This window comes from Tyto alba, unplaced genomic scaffold (assembly GCF_018691265.1).
Source record: "Tyto alba isolate M040663 unplaced genomic scaffold, T.alba_DEE_v4.0 Super-Scaffold_27, whole genome shotgun sequence".
In the NCBI taxonomy this organism is placed as follows: domain Eukaryota; kingdom Metazoa; phylum Chordata; class Aves; order Strigiformes; family Tytonidae; genus Tyto; species Tyto alba.
In genome coordinates this window covers 17,931,677-17,953,197 of record NW_024881301.1, presented here as the reverse complement: position 1 = coordinate 17,953,197, position 21,521 = coordinate 17,931,677, and the positions used below count along the sequence as shown (strand labels likewise).

The 21,521-nt window shown below is 39.9% G+C and overlaps 1 protein-coding gene across 3 annotated transcripts in view; it reads right to left on the bottom strand.

The window, feature by feature from the left end:
- Positions 1-19,818, bottom strand: part of SOCS6 (suppressor of cytokine signaling 6) — a 30,933-nt gene extending 11,115 nt beyond the window's left edge. Inside the window, exon 1 of one of the 3 annotated variants that reach the window (XM_042798156.1) lies at positions 19,515-19,818. The gene's annotated coding sequence lies outside the window, so the exon portion shown is untranslated. Of the gene's footprint in view, positions 1-9,296; positions 9,439-19,384 lie in introns of those variants that run through there. The other 2 variants (XM_042798157.1, XM_033010643.2) reach the window with 2 other exon arrangements.
- Positions 19,819-21,521: the final 1,703 nt, after the last annotated feature.

Below are 21,521 nucleotides of genomic sequence, written 5' to 3'. Positions count from 1 at the left end.
CTGATTTTACTTCAATAATGAAGCCTGAACACTGGAATTCATCTCTTCAAACCAGGTACAGAACATACTGACTCAAGGTATTTCCTGCCATGTACTTGTCATTTCAGTCTATATGAGTACAGAAACTACACATAAAATACTCATTAAGTAAAGAGGTGTTAAATATCTATTTCAAAGCTCTGTTTCAGATATATACTACACAGCAGCTTTCAGCTTTCTCACTATACATGCCACTAGCATATTGAAGATGGTGAGGTTTTTCCCTTCCCTGAGCTTCAAGTAAATTCCTACATTGTATTACTCTTTAGTATGAAGAGTTTTTAAATGAAATCATCTAAATTCCACTGCATGATCTTATACCTTGAAAACAACAAAAAAACATAGATAGTTTTAGCAGTGGCTTGTTTACTAATGGATGAGCATTGTCTTAACATAAGATTGCAAACTTTATAAAACCCCATCCTCTCCTGCACACCTGCTTTTCTAGTGAGCATAGAAAAATTCTGATGCACACCTTCATATAAAATTGGAACAAGGTAAAAAACAAATGAGAAGCTCATCTGACAGTCCTTCATACTCATGTCGTGGTTTGAGCTCAGAGGGCAACAGAGCACCACACAGTCTCTCACTCACCCCTTCCCTCTCAGCACTGGGAAAGAGAAAATGAAGCAAAAGGCTCAGGAATAGGGATATGGAGACTCATTAGGGGAAGATAAAGAACATAAATTTAATTAATACAGACACTAACACCACCACCACTTAACAAACATAGTAGGACAGTGAGAAGCATTACCACATATTAAAAACACCTCCCCGCACCCCTCCCTTCTTCCCAGCCTCAGCTTTGCTCCCGATTTCTCTACCTCCTCCCCTACAATGGGGCAGGGGATAGGAGGTGTGGTCAGTCTTGCCACTTCTTCCTCCTCAGGGGCAGGGGAGAACTCACGTTCTTCCCCTGTTCCAGCGTAGTTCCCCCCTCATGGCAGACAGTTCTCCAAAAACTTTTCTCATTGTGAGTCCTTCCCATGGGACGCAGCATTTCCTGAGCTGCTCCCGAGTGGGTTGCTTTCATGTGTTGCAGTCCGTCCCATTAGTGAACTACAACAGTGGAGGCTTCTTCCCACAGAATCCCAGCCTTCTTCGGACAAAGTCACCTGCTCTGTTGTGGGCTTCTCCACAGGCTGCAGGTTGACATCTGCTCCACCATGTACCTCCATGGGCAGCAGGGAGGCCGGTCCTGACATCTCACCACAGGCTGCAGGGCAGGGGGGATGTGCACCAGCACAACACCCCGCTTTCCTCCTCCTCCTTTCTTCCACTGACCTCCATGCTCACATAGATGTTCTCCTCACAACTCCCACTCCTCTCAGGTTCTCCTTCTTAAATACGTTCTCACAGAGGTGCAGCTACCATTGCTAATTGCCTCAGCTCTGGCCAGAGGTGGTGTCTGCCTTGGAGCCAGGGGAGCTTTGAGAAGTTTCTCACAGGCCCCTACTACCAAAAACCCGCCACATACACAAACCCAGCACAACTCATAACAATTCAAGAGTACTTAGAGCCTCCAATTTTTAAGTTAAGTAATCAAAGCCCTGAACACTGAGTAGACATTATTTACCAAGAATTTAAACTTCCACCCTCTAAGATTTGAGCAGCTGAGAAAAGTACTGTCACCTTCTCTAGAGGCCAATATAATTTAATAGATATTATACAGATTACAATTTCAAATGAACAAACAAACAAAAAAACCTCAATGGTAAATCATGTCACGTCTACCATGGTTTTTTCCCCTCCTTTTACAAATCTTAAGGGGAAAACAATCCATAGGCACAAATGTTCTAACAATATACAGAGTAACCCTACTCATTATTAGCAACCTTTAGCAGATAATAAGCAAGGTACACCTTTGGTAATAAGTAGAAAAGTGGGATAAAATAATCATGAAAACTTGACACAAGGGGATTTTTCTTCACCACCATTAGTGGAATTAACTGTATGCAAAAGCAGGAACAGAACTATTGAAGAAGTCTGAACACCTTGACTGCTTGCCTCTGGCCTGCTATTGAAAAAGGATGTCCCTTAGCATCTGGATTTCCCTAACTCTTTTTTTTTTTTTTTTTTTTTTTTTTTTTTCTTTAAACACTACTTAATCCATGGATGCTTGCAGTAAGTCGTGTTCTTCTTTCCCATATTTGGCTGCAGGGCAAAATATTTCTATCTGATTGGTAGTTTTTCTCTGGGGAATAACTGAAGGGTGTTAAATGGCATCTCTGTATTACATTTCATCTGTGTATATACAGCCTTGTAACTACAATAATCTCATCACTACAATAGCCAAAACCAGTTACTAACAGTCCTCACCCAAGGTTACATCTCCCTTATGCAAGGATGGCTTATTGGGATGCATGTCTGCTCCCAAGCTACCAGACACACTAAGCCAGTATACTAAACTGAAATCAGCACCAGTTGATATCAGCTGGTATCAGCATAAAAAAAACCCACACAGCATCATACATAACACCAGTGCTGCTGTTGGAGTAGGAAGCTCTGGGGGAGCTGGGTGGATGACAGCCAGAACAATAACCACTTCAGCCACTCCTGCTACATCATTCACCAACTGGGAATCAACACTCGAACAGGGAACAAAGCAGACTGTACTTTTCATACATTTACTAAAAGACTGGCACAAGTACCACCTTTTGCCACTTCCTTTTAAGCAGACATCTGATAAAGTATACTACTAACAAGATTTTTCAAGCATGCTGAAAAACTACAAGTAAAAAGAAAGCCACAACTTGGCTGTAAGACCTTGATAAACTAACAGTGAGGGGAAAATGAGCAAACAAAAGTAACCCAGCACATCAGTATATGCCAAGTCATTAAAAAAGTGAAACATTTTTTCTGAAGCAAATGAGAAAAGTCACTAAACAAACCTGATGTGTGTAGTCCATGTGCCTGTGTCTCACTGCAGGACATCACATACACCAAGTGCAAATAAACCTGTTTTTCACACACACAGCTGTGCAGAAGCAGATGAAGACTAATGCTCAGCCAGGCTCAGTTTTCGTTTCTTGCTATTTTACAAGACTGCAGCCTCGAGCCTTGCAGCAGAATGTCTGTCAGCAAAAATTACGTTTAGCTTCATAAACAAAGGTTAGATTTCCTGGGAGATGATGTGTGAGAATTCCTTTCCAAGTAAGGGTCCATCCCACTTCTCCATCCCGATAGAATTGGATACACCAAAAGATTTCTCCTCAGTTGTAAGGTATGGTGGTACCCTCAGCATGACAAGGACTTCATGCTTATTTAAGATATTTATGCAATCCTCTTAAACCTTAATACAGTCATGTTAGGAGTCTGAAAAGTTGTAGAACTATAATGCTCTACAAACCAGCTTCTCATTTAGCAATAAGGACCAACATCATGTTCTGTAAAAAGGAATAATTTTTAAAAATAATCTTGCTCTAAGATTTTTCTAAAGTGACCTGTAGAAACCAGTACACAATTTACAATAATAAACTGCCTTTGGCAAGGAACAGATTCTGTGCCTACTTATTTGAGGACAACAAAAGTGTTTGAAATTAATATAGTGAAAGTGAAAGGAAGAACGGGAAGGACATTCAGTAAAAACAAAAAATTTGCATTTCTGTGCTTCTTTTCATTAAGAGGTATGCACAAATAACCAAATCCTGGAACATGTGTTGAAAAGACATAACATATCTAATTGTGTGGATGCAGGCACTAAAACCCCATTCTAAATGCAGCTTGTTTCTGAATCCCAATGCATTTCAAAATATATTTTTAGATATGCCATCCATCCATTCAAAGCATACACCAGAAGGTCAGAAATAATAAATCAGATCATTCTCTAAACACAGTTTCTGTGGTCAGCAATAATCTGACCATTCTTTTAATATTAGTGACTAAATAACATAATTGTGATAAACCGTCCCCCAGCCCTTCCCAAAAAAGGAAAGAAGACACTTAGCAGACATGTAATAACTGACTGTTACTGCTTCATATTGACTTGTACTGATGTTGGGTTTGCTTTCAAAGTTTATGTTGGGCTACTTCAGGCTAGTATTTCTACAGCAAGCAGAGAAACACTGTTACTGTGTGCAATTTCCAAAATACAAATGAAGCCATCTGAAAAAGGCCTGCTGCTGACAGGTATTTTGATGAGGAGACAAAAACAGGTACCATGAATGACCTTTCCCACAGTGCCATCAGAACAGACATCCAGCTTCTCAGGTCAAACCTCTGCCACCGATCAACCCCACAGTACATGGGGAATGTACTGAACAGGCAATACAGAAATACACCACTCAGTTAATGTGTACATGTTTGTCTGCATCCAGGAAAATAACATAAGAAAAGAAAGGAAGACCCCGAGAGGAAGGGGGAAAATACAGGAAAAGTAACAGAAAGAGAAGCTTTGTACCATATTTCTGCTGAAAATTATAACGGTTTACATAGGACCACCACATACTTCACTATACTACTTGCTGATATAAATGATAAACATTTTTTTTTTTGACGTTGCCATTCTCCCTAAATTATGAGCTGTTAATTTGTTACAATCATCATGTTTGCTTCTGCCGGTCCAATTCATCTGATGTGAAAATGAAAAGAGAGGAAATAGCATTTACATACTGTAGCACCAGGCAAATATGACTGATAATAATTATGCTTTCCTTAAGGTTCAAGATGGGATACTGTCGTCTTGAGAAGCAGAAATGAAAAGTCTAAGCAACACATCAATAGAGCTATAGTCATATTCTCAGGAAAAAAAAAAAAAAAAAAAAAAAAAAATCAAAGTTAAACCTAACTTAGGTATCTTGACCAGTAAGTTGTAAACTGCTCACCTTTCCACTTCCATTTATGCTTATCTGACCAACAACCAGAAACATATGTAATTGGCCTTTGTTCCTACAAATAATATTCACCCACCATTAAAGATAGGCAAAACCAGAAAAATAAAATTCTGCACAAATTATTTCAAGGTAGTACAATTACTTTCAAAATATCCAGAAAAAAAAAAAAAAAAAAAAACAAAAAACAAAAAACATTTTTATAAATTAATTAAGAACATGTTTTTCTTCAAGTAATAATCCAAATTCTAATAACAGAAGAAATATTGTTCACCTCCAAAAGAGAATTTTATTCAACACAGACTTGCCTAACACAAGCTGAAACAAAAGCAGCTCAAACAAGTTTTTAAAATAGAGGCTGGTTTGAAAATTGACTCTACAGAAAAAGAGGATTCTGCTTTTTCCACCATATCAAGCAGCCATATTCTATAATTGGAGAACCTGTGCTTGTAGTAAGATTCATTCTCCTATTTTTCAGCTTCTCTAGAAGGCCTGAACGAATTACAATATATTTCAGTCTTACACTGCTCTTGTACCTACCCTTCTGCCTTGGATCTCACGACTGATGATGGCTGCACTTGTGACTTTCAATTAACCCTCAGATGGGTTAAAATCTGACTGGGTTGAATTACCCTTTAAATTCATATAACCAGGTAGGATCTTGGAGTTCTTTGCAGCTATCGCCCCCCACACACTTCTACCATGACATTTTCAATAACAATAAAAGCTTTCTTTCATTAGAAGATAACTCTCTGTCCTCTCAATTTAAGATGCAGCAATCCTTTATAATGCAGTTAACCCTCTACATAAATGGAAGGATTATGTGAAACCATTTAAGATCTGAGGGAAAAGAGAACACAGTGCCTTGATTAAAGAGAAATAAAAGTGGAAAGATCTTTCCCACAGCGTCTGTACAGCGTTTGCACATGGAGAGAAATCTTCAAGCATGCCAAGTAGGAAGAAGCAGTTAATAAGGACATTCCTCAGAATCATGGAGAGGAAGGGACTGACCTCTGGTTTGGGACTTTCTTCACTGAATTATCAGTGAGAGAAATACAATATGTTTGCTACACAGATGCCACAAAGACCCCACCACTCTTTTCCAGTCAATACTACATAATACTTGACTCATATGAAGGCATTTGGTTAAAGATTTAATAAATTTCAATCCTACATTCTCCCGTACTTCCATGGCTTTGCTTTTTTATGCATATTCAGTCAGTTGGTACCTTTAATTTCTAATAGTGAAAAATTCTGATAGAATACAAACACCAATAACTGATACTAACCTTATTCCCCAGGTATGCAATGAGAAAGAAATCCCACTTTTGTGAAATTCACAGATTTCATTCATTCTTTCTATTAGACAGTGATGTTTCCAAAGTAATAAGCAACTGTTTTACTATAAATGCACATCTTTAACACAAATATAACATATGCACAATACAAAAGTATATGCACCCATTCAGTATAACACATTGAAAGAGAAATAGACATTCATTGAAATATGAAGTACGTGGGATGAAAAGGCATTGTCTATATTTAAATAATAACTACTTTCAGTCAATCAAGGACATTTCCATCCTTGAGATAACAACTAGATAAAATACTACAATATAGTATCTCATATAAAGCACAGACTACTTCTCAATAAACCAAGTTCCCTGGTCACTTCTCAAAAGTTCAGAGTTAAACTCACATTCAAAGACTGTAGTTTGTTCTATCATTACTTCCTACAGAAACAAATCTCAAACAAGCAAGGTTCCATATGTCTATATGCCCTGCAGCCCCTTCAGGGCTGCCCAACAAAGTTTTATCAAATAAGCAGATAGGCAGTGTCTCAACTGAGGGAGCAGCCATAGCAAAAATTCATATATTCTTATATATATATAAAAATCCAAGGCATGGACATGTCTAAATACAAGAAAAGTTTTTTCTGGAGCTCAAAAGTATCTCCAAACCCAAGGAGGAAAGTGGCCTGAAACAACTCCATTCCTCACAGAAATACATATTTCACAAAACTGTTTAATTGTAACAGAAAAAAAACTTTACTTCCAACCTTCAAGATATCAACTAGGTTCATTGGAAGCAAAAGTGGTTGGTTACTGTGATTTTTAATTTCTGATTAGCAGTTAAAAAGAGAAAGGCTAAGGTGATACTTTTTATATCACTGTGGTAAGAAATCACTAGCAAAAATACTTAAAATTAAAAATATTTTGTATGTATCATATAAATTCAAAATCTGAGTTTTCATTTCTGAAGTGATCAGTTATTTCCATTAGCAATTTTACTTTCTTGAAAAATTAAAATATAATCACTAAAATAATTATAGACAACTTCTATCAGTTAGTAAAATCCTTTGTGATTTCCCTCTTGAACAGCAGCATACTGAGAAAAATAACTGCCCGTTAGCTGAAATATTTATATAGGCTACATAGTAGACAATTTCATTAAGGTTCAAAGTTCAAGAGTCAGAAGTTGGGAAAAGCCAGAAGAGTTGCCTGAGCAGTTCTCTTCCCTTTCTTGCCTCATATACAGGACAAAAAAAAAATGTTTGCATTAATTCTACTCTTCACCACCCTTTAAAATGTATGGTCCTATCATTTCCGTACAGTATACTAATTAAACTCCAAATTCCAGAGCTCACAGACAGAATTAATGACTTCATTAAGGGAATTTTTGCTGTCTCTAAATCTGACACTTAAACGTCAATGTACAGGCCTTCAATATTCTATTCAATACTTCATGAGCCAGAACACTGAGAGCTCAATTCCCACATTTTTAGATGGATTCATAAGCTAAATAATATGCACCATTGAGCCAAATTAAGGTAATTTAACTGTGAAACCTGAATTCTGAATTTTCATCATGTGGGGTGATGATGGGCAGGGGTATGACCTGTTAGGGTTTTGAGAAAATGCCCACCTACTTATTTCTGAAATCTCCTCCTTCTCTCCATGCAAGTAAGTGTAAGCTGTCAACAGAACCAAATGAGCGTGACTCCAGTAGCTAACTGCAACATTAAATTTTGATCTGCCAAAGAAGATCAATTAAAGCTTGTTCTCCCTTTCAGGGGTTTGCTGACAATAGAGAAATAAGCCAAACACAAGATCTTAGGTTTCATCATCCTGTGGAGACATACCCAACCTTTCAGGATACCTTCTACCACTGTCCTCTATTTAGTCATGATTCAACTTCCTGGATTTCTTTAAAACTTTACAATTTAACAGATATTTTACAAAGTCTTTTCAGCCCAACTGTTTTATTTATTAAAGCAGTAGGCAAATGAATCACCCATTAGAGTAAAAAGAAGTATCAGGAAGCCCAATGACAAGCAGAAGATCCATCATTGGTATAAAGCCAAATGAGTTTAAAAAAAAAAAAAAAACAAAAACAAAAAACAAACAAAACAAACTACTTCCCCCCCAAGAAAACAAACAAACAAACAAAAACAAACCAAACCAGAAAAAAAACACAAAAACCAAACGCACAAAACACAAACAAACAACAACAACAAAAAAAAAAAATAACCCAAAATAAACACCCATCAAGGTTAGTTCTAATTAACAAAAGTGCAACGTCCAAAGAAAGTAAATTCAGACTACCAAATAGGTCAGCAATATTTCTGCCTGGAGCTTAAGCTTTATATGACACAAACTTTACATGACCCTCTACTAAACTGGTGTCTCCACTCCACCGTGGCATGGAGTATTCTCATAACCATTACCACATTGTGCTTGTGACACAACAGAGCTGAGGCTGATGGCCTGCTTTCCAAAAATACAATTCAAAGCAAAGTACATTTTGGCAAACTGCAAAGGTCAGAACTACAACCAGTCTTACCTAAAACAGAGATGAAACATCTGATTTTAGTCCAGGTTAAGATTTTTTTTTTTTTCCCCCGGTACCTAAGCATAAGCAACTCCTCTAAAAATCAACAGGAATTGCAAGTACTTGGGTATACTAGAAGAGTCAAGTTCCTTAAGACTCCACAGACATGAGGGCCTTATAATCAAAATACTGTTCATCAAAACCCTCCTCCTCTTCACATACACCAAGCTGCTTAATCTAAAAAGTACGAAAGTTTCAGAGGGTTTGGGTTTTTTTTTAAATTAAAAACACCTCAATAGCTCTTAGCCTTATTTTTTGTATATAAAAGCAGAAGTACTTAGTGCTAGCAGAACAGTATCAATGTCTACCTCATGGCTACACCTTCACCTACCTCCCTAGGCATGTTCTAAAACTGTCCATGATCACACTGCATAAAACATGGTGGCAACCACTTCTTTTTGTGGACATCATGGTAAGTGGAAGAATGACCATAGTATTCCTCTGGATCACATAAGGAGCTTGCACTAAAGGAAATCAATCTAGAAATTCTAGCAACTTGGATAGTAGTCCTAGCCATTGTGAAAAACAGATTCTTACTTGTTCTTGATTAAGATGCCCTACTGTGCAGAAACAGTTTCAGATGCAGGATGAATTGGGCCAGAAAGTCAATCCCAGGTTTCCCCTCTTCAAGGCAGTTGATTACTCCACTGGGATGATAAACCATACCATCTCTAGCCCTTTCTTTTTCAGGTCTGTCAATCTTCTACAGAAGAGCTTCAAAAGAAGGAATAGAAAACCTTTTTCACTACAGAGCAGCCAAAAAGTTGGTGTTCAGAGTAGTCCTCATACAGAAAGAACGTAAGTGGAGAATTAACTTGGCTATCTTACACTCTGAATGAGGGGTCTAGCTATCAAGCTGTTGCATCCTGTATCTTACATCACTGGGAAATGCAGCCTGTACTGCTTGCAGTCTGTGAAACCTGTACATGCAAATGACAAGGGAATTTTTAGCTATATACTTTTATCTCTAATTGCACATTTAATAGCAGATAAATTTTGTCCATCATGTGGATTCTAGGCCCAATGTCCACCTGTTACATGGTCACCAATAAGTAACACTAACAACAATATGCTTCACTCACACAAACTTGAGAATCCTTTTTAAAGGCAAAAGAGCATTTAATACATCAAGTGTAAGGAACCCACTCATACACATTTATATCTCATTTCTATTCTGGAACACATATGCTATTTAACAGGATACAATTCAACTGAGATTAATATTGGTTTGTTCTGAGCTCTGATGCTATTTAATAGATGGGAAAACTTAATTTAAGGCAAAAAGTTTGCATAAATAATGTTACTAGAAAAGTGTTATTAATAATTTCTTTCCAAGTGAACATACTTCTCTCCCTTTGTCACTGTTAGTAGAAAGGCTTTATCCATACATAATGGATAAATAGATTTGTAACTCTATCTTCATTGTGCCTTTAAGCATCTACAGTTTAAGCCTCAAAGAACCACCCAGAAAACAAGTGTTTCACACTGCTTACACAATCTTGTTGGATATATGCAAATGACAACAGCAGCAGTAAGTATTCTAAAAGGAGGTTTGAATAATGGTTTTGGTGGTGTTTTTTTTTTTTTTTAAGCCAAAGTAAATTTTTTTTTTCATTTGAAATAAAAATTAAAACTTCAAGTGACTTGGTACCTCATACTGATGGAGAAAGCACAACATTTCCCATTACTACTTCATAAATATTTTCATTTTTAAAGAGACTAAGTAATAAACACTGAAAGAATCTTTGAAACAGTGGCAGTCAAAAGTTAGTACAACACAGCAGCAACTTAATCCACAAAGTTAAAAAAATCATTTTGATCCATTTTTCTGAAAAATTAATAGTATGTGGAAAGTGATTCACTAGGCTGGATTTACTTGATATATTTTGGAGAAAAAACAAACAAACAAACAAACAAAAAAAACCCAAACTAATTTCTAAGGAATACATGACAGAAATTAAACTGCCTTTCAACAACTAATCTGAATATAAACCCAAGTATTCTTTTTGTTTGAAAAGGCAAATCCCCCACTACTTGTACTTAAGTGCTTATCATGAAACTACCAGCTTTGATAATATTTGATAAGTAGACAAGTTCCCTATTGCCTGAATCTTCATTTGTAAGTAATCCAATCATTATTTTAAGCCCCTCTAAATACAATCAAATTTGGAGGTCTACTCACATGTTCACCTAGATGAACTGATAGCAACATAAAATATTAATACAATATTTAAAGCTTCACTACTGATTCAGAAACCAATTTCAGAATCTTTAAAATCAGAAAATGTGTTTCATACAAGATGGCTACAGAAGGGTCATGTACTATCAGGTTTCTTAGTAGCAAAGCACACAAAAACAAGACTGAAGGTGGTTCATAATTCTGTTCTCTTTTCCACTATTATGATTCCAAATTATTTTTATTGCATTCCTTATTTCAAAATATTCTATTTTCAGCATTTTATTTCCTGCCTTGAACTCTACGTGATTCATAAACTAGCCCATCAACTGCTAAACAAAGTTAAGACAGTTTTAAAAGCTTTCTAAGGGGATAAATCCTTAAGAGTGAGACTTTTGAAAATGATCCTTCTAAACTGTTGTTATTCTTTTAAGAGAATATTCCTCACTTCAAGCAAGTTGGTACCTGTATCAAGCCACATACAGGAAGATTAGGTTAGGATCACTGTCAACCTCAAATCCAATCAATTCTATATGTGGAATGTCAAACAGTATCAGCTACTGGAGATAAAACAGTCATGGTCAGTAAAACAGATCCTATCAGTGAAACCGAAAGCAAGGTTTATTTTTACAGACAAGCCAGCACAACACAACAAACCAGAATGGGGGGCTGGGGGTGGGTGGGTGGTGGAAATTAAAAGAAGAAAAAAAAGAACAAATAAGAAAAAAAAAAAAAAGTGGACTTCCTTCTTTCTGTTTAAAGATTGGGGGATCTTCAGTCAAGTGAGTGACGAAGAGGAGATCTCCCTCATAGAGTACCTCTTGTAATGAAGCGGCCGCCCCTGGACAGACTCCAGCAGCAGGACTGGGATCAGCCGAGCAGAAGTCGCACCCGGCCTGTGGCCACTGGTGCTCCATGTGTTCAGCCTGGCTGCTCCTCCAAGGTCTTGGAACCCACTGCAGAGAATAATCCCAGCTCTGCATTTGGGAAAGTGAGAATGTAAAACACAGCTTATTTAAAATACTACCCTTCTCATTTTCACTGGCAGGAGGCCCATGAAAAACAAAGCGTAAATTTAAATTAATCTTCTTTATGGTTTAGAGTCTATCCATATATGGGAAACAGGAGACATGGCTGTACTGACAAATACACAGGGTAAACACACCTGTACAGAGAGTATTACCTCCACCTAATCTTACAGAATTACTTTAACAGGCTGTTTCCTCTAAAACAGAAGGTGAAATATGAAATAGGTCTTCAAAATTGACAGACCTTTTCAGTCCAAGGGATGCTTTTAAGAAGGCACATACATTAACACTTCACAACTAACACACTGACCAGAATGGGAGCAGAACTTCGATTGCATGGGCAAAGATACTTAGCCATTTTTTTATGAAGTCGTGTTTTGTCAGAATACAACCTTTTTACAGGACTATACCAGTTCTGACAAAGCTTATTCTACATGTCATTTTTCTAATTTTGGGTCAAAACTAGAGAAACTCTTAAGTATTCATGATTAAGATCAGGAAGTTATTTTTTTTCTTCCTACACATACACTCTAATCACCTGAAGAAAGAAATGTCTCACTATTCTAAACACCAAATCTGACAGAAAATATTTTAGTTAAAGTTTTGAGACAGACACTGTTTTGTCCTGATGTGCACTGCAAGACTTTTGGGTTTGGGGTTGTTTTCTTTATTTTGGTGGTGGGTTTGGTTTATTTAAATAACATTCCATAAAGGCAGAAAATAATCTTCCACACAGCCCTAAACAATCTGATTTTGCTAATATTCAGTCCCAACCCAGCAAAGATAAATTAGCTGTAAGGAGACATTTAAATCAATGGGACTGTTCATTGTACATTATGTTTAGCTTGCACATGAAGAATTGGAGCCTTACACTAAGCAACTTCACATTGGTGTATAAATTCTCACATGCAGGATCAAAGATAAAATTTTCACTGTCTATACAAAGTAATATGCTCTATGAGATTTACACAGGCTCAAAGCCCTTAAGACAGCTATCTCCAGATCAAGGTCAAATTTCCGCAGAGCCAGGAATATAGAATCCTGGCTGCAAAAGCTACCTAAACTTCAAAGTTCCAAGCATGAAAAAAAACAGAGTCACGTACATACAGAGACAGTTTTTCCTCCCATTCTCTCTAACATATTTAAACTTACACACACTATAAAGAAAGTTTTAAAATGTATTAGCCCAACTTAAAAAAAAAAAAAAGCTAATAGATACATACTTTTCAATGCTAATACACAGAAAACAGTTCCTGTTTTCCATGTCAAACAACATCTAAAACACTGCAGATTCCAAAAAGCACTTATTTTTGTAATATACAGGACATCTGAGTGAGTACTGATGCCGAAACTTCCCTTCACCATCTGCTTTTGACCACCACTGGATTAGTCTGCAAATAAAACTAGTGCATTGGTCAGTACAGACTCTCTTTTATCCCTTCAGTAAGGGACTGCAGAATATTTACATTTACATGCAAGTATTTTCCCAAGTAACTAGTGCTTTTTTTTTTCACAAAATCATGCCAAACGCCTATGGCTAATCCTCTATTGCTTCTCAACATTACATACTACTAACAAAAGCTCTCTTCGTTTCAAAGTTAAGAAGTGGTGAAAAGTCATTTTTTCAGAGAGCATTAGATCCACATTGGTTTTGCATCTGTTTTCCACTGAAGAGAGAAACGAGAGGGGAATAAAAAAAAAAAAAAAGCCACCAGGCACCTACCTTATACAGACCCAGACTTAAGATCTTGCATATAACCTAGCGACTCATACCTCTGAATGCACAGACCAACTATTCTGGAGCCAGTCTCCTTGGGCTGACCAAAATGCCAGCCTGGAAAACTTCCCCAGCACAGGTTTCACCCAAACCAGTATGCCTGCACAAACAGCTTCTGTTCAGTGAATCCGGCGAGAATTCCTCACTCACCCAGTTCCCACCAGCTCCTGAACGAAGACAGTTGACCTGAAAAGCTGCCTACCCTGCTTTCGGAGTACAGCTTCCACAAATCTCATCCTAGAAGGCACACCTTCTGTAACCAAAAAAGTTTGACCTGATGCCACTCATCTCTATTTCGCTGCTTCATTAAACCTCTGAAGCTGATACCTGATTACCAACCAAAAGGGATTGAAAGGGCATTAAAAGCCATTACTGATGCCGAAAACAGTCAACATTATAGCTTGTAACTGACAAGTCTTGTAGCACTTCCTGAGGCAAAGTCAGGGGAGATAGGATTCGCTAAATCAGAAGGAACAAATAAGAAATCAAGCTTGACCACTGTATCAGAAACACCTTGGGATCAAACAAGCATGCTTCAGAAACATTCAGAGTAGCCTCCTAAATTGTTCTCAACCTATTTGAGGAATGCAGACTGCTTTAGAGAAGGAAAAACAATCACCTACTCAAGACTCCTACAAACTGCTGTTTTAGCACATTTACCAGAGAATGTCAAGAGTAATTAAGAATAAAACTACTCAAGAAAAACAGAGATCACACACTGTTAAATCAAGCCTGACTGGAACCTCATTTCTAACAATTCTGTCAAGAGTAGCACTCTACGTATTAAGTACCACAGAATATCCTTGAGAAACAATACCAAAGGTATTAAGTCTGCAATCTCAAATCCCCAAATTAATTTATCTGCTAGCTGCATTCACCATATTAACTCAAGACCAACAAAACCTTACACAAGTCCTCTTACAGATCAGTATCATATACGTCCAAGTTAAATAATACAAATACAGATGCTGATTATACACTGCACTGGGAAACAAAGAAATATACTGCATATCCATACGATTTACCTAGCAATACGCATCGGTTCATTTTCATTGTTTAAATGTTTTAGCTAGAGACCACTTAAACTCTGAAAAAAAACACTAACATCTACTATTTATACCTTCACTGCCAGAGAAAATGACTGTCATCCAAAACTGTTTTACAGCAGTTTACAGCAAAATTATTTGGTGTTTATAACAAAAAACCCACATACTTTACAAACCTGAGATTTCTTTAAAACTGCCAACCTACTGCACTTGGCAGATTACAAAAGACAAGAATGTTTCACAGACGACAGGAAGTCTCCCATGCTCCAAGTGCCCTACATATACACAAAAGGAAGTAATGTTTGGAGAGCAGCACCTGGACAGAAATGCATATATACAACATCTTTAGGTTGGGGTTATCTGCAAGCAAGGAATTTTTTTTTCACATTCTTTCAATGGAGTTTTAAGGTCAGAGGCAGAACAAGTCAGCCAATGCATCTGCACCCATGCTAAACAAATAAAGACTTATATTTAACTTGCATAGTTTTCTTGGATGATGTAGCAACCACGGAACAATTTTTTAGGTAACATGTGGCTTATATCCTTGTCATAAACGAAGCCAACTGAGTTCCTCAGAGTCCAAAGTGTTATGTGAATGGTTAAGTACACAGAAAAGGGCCAATAATTTCAGAGTATTTTATCTTAATATTTTCCAGAAAAAAAATTTCATGACAGATAATAGTGTAATTTTTTTAAAAATACAAGTATCTAAAGATAGGTCCTTAAATCCACATTACAGACTCTAATGAATAGCAGAGTCAGATTTGCAAAGCCATACACCTCAAAACTTGCTGAAATTATCTGGAGTTGCAGATGCTTATTATTTGCATGCCTGTACATGAAAAAAGCAGGAGTCAGAAGACCATGAAAACTTGTAGAAGAAAAGTGTGGAGTGACTCTTATTTAAGTGAGCTTAAGAAATCAGAAAGCTAAATGTCTAACACTTTGATCTGAAAGTTTTAATTCTCGCAATAAGCAGAAAAAGTCAGATTCTGCATCTTGTTGCCTTTTCAAATTCAGTAGACTCTAGAAAAGTTTGTGTAACCTTCTTTATATATTTGATGTATTAGACAACACTTTACATACAGTCAGCTTTCTGCTTTCATCCAGGGCAGTAATTCAAGGCCAGCCTGTTTTGGGTTTAGTTTTAACCACCAAGAGAGGCTGAAGTTGGTGACAAGTTTTTGTTTCAACAGCTTAAGATCATTCAGCCACAGTGGGAAAGAAAACTTACTGCAATAAAAAAACCCCAAAGCTGCAAGTTTTAAAGTTTTTGCTTCAAAACTAATGTAACTATTTTTAACACAGAAATTTATCCAACTTATATAGTACAGAGTTTTAATTCAGAAATCAATTATTTCTAGAGGAAAAAAAAGCAACAGTAACAACAAAAGAAGGAATCTACTGTGTGTCATGAATCTTTATCCTCTGCTGTATCAGAAGCATATTTGAGTGGTATGAATATGCTTTTTAAACATGGACAGTAAATATTCCATTACAAGCACAATCTTCTTGTTTTCTAAAAAAAAAAAAACATACGGCTATATGTAGCTTGCCATCTGAAATTGTCAAGGAAAATTTTCAAGACAGTTTTTCTAAAGGATACTTCCTTGTCTACTACTACTACAAATTTAATGGAAGGCACTGGGACAGAGGCTGTAAGAACTTGGGAGCTTTCCATCAAGTATACCTATTGTCTTCTGAAGACTGATGTATATTCCTAGAAAAATAAGTGTACACTAAAATGGAATGATATTAGGTTTTGGCACAAACATAAGGATAAGGCACATTACCAGATTTTCTTATTTTTTTTTTAAGATAAATAACAAGAAGAAATTCAAAGTTCTGTATTTCTTTTCAGTTTAATAGTTTACACTACAAAACACAGTTAAGTTGCATAAGAAAACTATTCTGCTTTTCAATCCCACTCCAATCTGATTTATACTCAATACATTTTAGCATTTGCATTCCTAAATTAGATTGCATTTACTGTTATGCCACTTGTATCTTATTTTCCTCTTTGGATCCTCACAACCATTTAAGCTTCCCCCTCTGATTTGTTGCTCACACACATTAAAGCACGATCAACAAAACGCTGAGACACACACAAGTAGAGAAGTCTCCTTTCTATCTACTTTGTGTTATCACTCACCTCTCTACAACACATTGTACTACCCAAATAGTGCTGTGTATGCCCAGGAGGGCAGTAAAGCAATAGCAAATAGGGTACTTGAGTTAGGGATTACCCTGGACGTGGCCTCAATTTTGCCAGCAACAGTGTATCAAATATGTATTGAAACTCAAGGCAAGGCTACTAGAAGCCTTTCAAATGTTCCTGTTCAAATTACTGTATGACTATGGAAGATTTCATGAGAAAGGTCAGAATTAACTTGCTTCCTAAAAACTTCTCTTAAGAGTTCACTCTCCACCACTTCACTGCGCTGAGGAGAGTTCGAAGGTGTAATCTGCTTGCGGCACAATGGACCAGTTATCATTTCTTCAAACCGTCCCTCTCTAAAAGTAACCCAAGGTCTTTGGACTGACTGAATTAGCAATATAGGATCAAAGAAGTTTACAGCATAGTATAAATTAATACACATCTTTTTTACATTTCAGTATGTCATGCCCTCAGGAAGTTTAGGATTATCCATCACGTCTCCTGAATCCACACAAACGCTTTGATGCTGCAAACACACAATGCAATGAAGTGACGCTCATAAAAGCTCTGGAAACAACACAGTGCTTCTTCCTTGCTACTCCATACCCTTGCAGCTTCCCAGGGAGTTTGCAGATGCAGATATCTCTATGTAACACTACACTGTGACCACTCATACTTTTAAATATTAAGGCTGAATTTCATTGAATTTAAACTTTTTAAAAAATCTATGGAAATCTCAAAGCTCAGAATATAGGAAATATGTGCCTGATTAAGCATACAGCAGGTGAACCTGCTTTAAGTAAAAACTCAGTTCTAAACAGAGTGCAATGCCACAAAACCAAGAAAGATAAAATAGGAAGTGAAGACTCCATTCAAGTACTGCTTAAAACTTCATGAAAATAAGCATTTTGAAAAAGCTGAGATTTTCCTTTCCTTAGTTACACACAAAACCATGAGCTACGATTACTGCCTTACTGCAGAAGGCTCCAAAAATACCTATACATTCTCCAGCGGTTTAAGGTCTTCCAACCAAGCTAAGTAATTTTTTTCATACCTATACTGAAGCTTCCATATTTTCTACAATCCAAGGATGTGTTTATTAACATGAAACAAAAACAGTGCTATTTTTTCTGCCCAGAGCAGAAATGCAGATGCATTATTCCTCAAGCACTTGTGCAGACAACAGCTCTCTAAGACAGGAGGCCTGCAGCAGGCATTTTTTAACTACAGGTGTATTAAGAGGCTGGACGTGGCATAAACGTTCCTGGCAGGTAAGAAAGAGGAGTTGGGACTTAACAGTAAAAGGGCACAAGAATTTAGTAAGTGGAAGAAAAGCTCTATTTAACTGACATGTATTCTGCAACCAACCTCATTAACAGAGTAACCTACTCCATAGGAAAAAAAAAAAAAAAAAATATGTTCCAAACTAAGATGATTTGGAAAACATAGGGAGATGAAATAATAAAGGGGACAGAAAGACACAGCCAAAGCACCTCACGTCACAGAAGCACCATCCTCTGCACTTGTTAAAACCTCAGTGCTTTGCAAAGGCTTTTCTCTTATGTGAACAGGTAGGCATGGGCCAGGACCAGTTGTTTTCTGAGAGAAGTGACACCATTAAGGTAAGAGAATGCAAGAAGCAGCTGGAAGAACAATGAAAGCCAGTAAAGTTTGTAGTTCAGGTGTTGGTTTCTGGGTTCTTTGTCTTTTTTTAGGTTTGTTTTTGGGTTTTTTTTTGTTTTTTTTTGTTAAAGTCAAGTTTTTAAGTGCCGCCTGTCACGGAAAGCAGCCTTTCTCTGCTCGCCCCTTCGGGATCCCTTGGCGTACCCTCACCTCAGGGTGCCCCGGGGCTCCCGCCCCGCTCAGCCCCCGCAGCGGCTGCCCAAATCGCCGCCGCCGGACACCCGCCCACCGGGAGACGGGGACACCCCAAGCCCGAATCTGCACCCCGGTTCCAGGGCGGCGTGGGGGGGAGGGAATCAGCCTAATTGAGCCGCCCCCGATAACGGCACCTACAGGAGCGGGGTGCAGCATTTGGGCAGCGGCCCCGGGGAGGAGGTGGGGAGCCCAGCGTGGGCGAGAGGCCGGCCCCGGCCCCGGCCCCGGCCCGCTCCTGTCCCGGCAGGGGCTGGGCAGCGCCTCAGCGGCCCGGGCCCGGGCGCTGCTCCCCGCCGGCCCGCCCGCCTTGCAGGCCGCGCCGCGGCCCCGCTGCCTCCGCAGGGCCTGGCGCCGCCGCGGGCTCGGGGAGCCGAGCAAACAAAGGGAGAGGAGGCCGGGGCCGCGGCTCGGGAGGAGGGCGGCGGGCGAGGCGAGGAGAGCCGCCCCAGCCCCATCCCCGTCCCCCGGCTGTCCCTCCGCCCCCCCCGGCGGCCACCGCGGGGAGGGGGGCAGGGAGTGGGGAGACGGGCCGCGGCGCGCCCGTTGCCCCGGGGACGCTCACCCAGCAGAGGCCGCGGCGTCCCGCTCCCGGCGCGGGCCTCTCCCCGGGCACCTCGGCGGCGCGGCCCGGCCTGCGCCGGCATCCGGGCTCGGCGGCGAGCAGCCTCCCGGGGCGGCGGAGCGACACTCACCGAGGAGGAGGAGGAGGAGGAGGAGCTGGCGCTGCTGTTGCTCTTACGGGGCCCGGCCCGGCTGCGGCTCCGGCTCCCTCCCTCGCCGTGCCGCCGCCGCCTCCCTGTTCCTGGCGCCGCCGCCGCTTCCTCCGCCTCCTCTGCCCCCACCCCTCCGCCCTCGGAGGGGCGCACAGGGGCGGCGAGCCGGCGATGGCCGCTGCCTTGCCGCGGCGCCCGCGCACGGCCCGGCGGGGGCACCAGGGCCCGGGACACCCCCGCTTCGTCCCTCCGCCTGCCTGGCGGCCACCAGCCCCCGCCCCGCCCCGCCGCGCCTGGCCGGGCCCCTTCCCTTCTCCGGGTGCGGGCGCCTTCCCCCGGGCTCGTCGGCCGCGGGAGACCCGCGGGGGACGGCCAGGAGGCAGGAGGCGGTCGGGCTTTGTTAGCCCCGGCCCCTTCCTCCCTCCCCGCCCCGCTCCGCTCCTTTTTTCGACTGCTCCCCTGGGCTGCAGAAGCTCATAAATAAAGTTCACCGGGACCTACTTCCCCCCCCCCATTTGTTTTGGCGAGGACCACTGCCGCAGGGGTTCCCCTGAGGCGCCCCCCGGGCCGGGCCTGCTGCCGCCCCGCCGGGCCGGGGAGGGAGGCAGGCAGGCAGGCAGGAGGTCTCTCCCCTCCACTCTCCTCCGCCTCTTCCTCCCTTGTCGTGAGCCCCATGCCCGAGAAAAGGCATTTTTTCGTGTTTAACTTCGCTTCACAGACCGCCACGAGAAAAGCGCCGCTAAACTCCGGCCGCGTCAGCTGCGCTACAGCAAGTGCAGCCAAGCAGGCTGCTTGCTTGCATGTTTGCCGGTCCCTTTTTTAAAAATAAAATGCTAAATCAAGAGCAACGAAACGGTTCTTAGTTTAGGATGTGTGAGACTGACGGAAGCGACTAGTAGGGGGCGAAGAATCAAAATCTGCAGACAATATGGGTCTTAAACGTTGCCCCACGTCGTATTTGCTGACTGATGTGGAGCTAGTAAAATACTACCTTCATTTCCTGCTTGTGGTATATAACTGATGCAAATCAAGAACCTGATTTGCAAAGATATGCATAATTTGCTTACCTATGTAATCGCATGAGAGTCAGTGAGGTTATTTGTATGACTCATTATGCAACTACTTTACTGATTTCAAGGTTAAAAAGAAATTGGTGAAACTCACAAGATTGTGAGAATATTCATGGACATTCTGCCTGAATTCTTCTAAGGAGATCAAAGGTATTTGTGGGTTGTTTAATTGCCAAAGTTATTTGAGGTCAGAATGTATCCCAATTGAATTTACATTTTTATATATCAGGCATTTATTGAGAGTTAAAGGCTTTTCTTGAGTCTCATCCAAGGGTTGTATGCTTCTTTATGTGTCTGATCAACCTTAGTTGCTGGCAGGCCAGGATCATTTCAGGAGATGATGACTCTGATAAGAGTTGCAAAAAGAATTTTTTTTTTTTTTTTCAAGTACAAAGTTCAGCTGTTTCAGATATATCTAGAATGCTGTATGTTTTTGTTAACTGTTTGATATTAAAACTGTTTGGTTTACAATTATGATTACATATTATCAGTGGCAAAACAAACAAAACTAAGAATAGCTCCAAGTGGATCATTTGAGAAACGTTATGGATTGCAACTCTTGGTTGTAAAACCAAGACTGTCAGTATGAAAAATACAAGTGATTTTCTAGGTTGGCAGTGGTGTTCAAAGAAAGAAAGAAAAATAAATAAATAACAAAGGACTAATCTTTTTTCCCAGCATAGTATGTTGCTCTTTTCCTAGATAAACTATTGGGAGTTTAGCAACCTAATCCGAAAGGGGAATGAGAGAGAAACACGTAAGCAAGGAAGGCCCTGACTCTGAAAGTTTCCGTCTAATTCTTGTACAGTCTGTCAGTTCCTCAAACAATGGGGGGTTTTGTGTTCTTACCTTCTTCCCAGGGCTTCTTTTTCTTTGGATACAAGCATTTGAACAAGTAATTATTTTCAGAATCCAT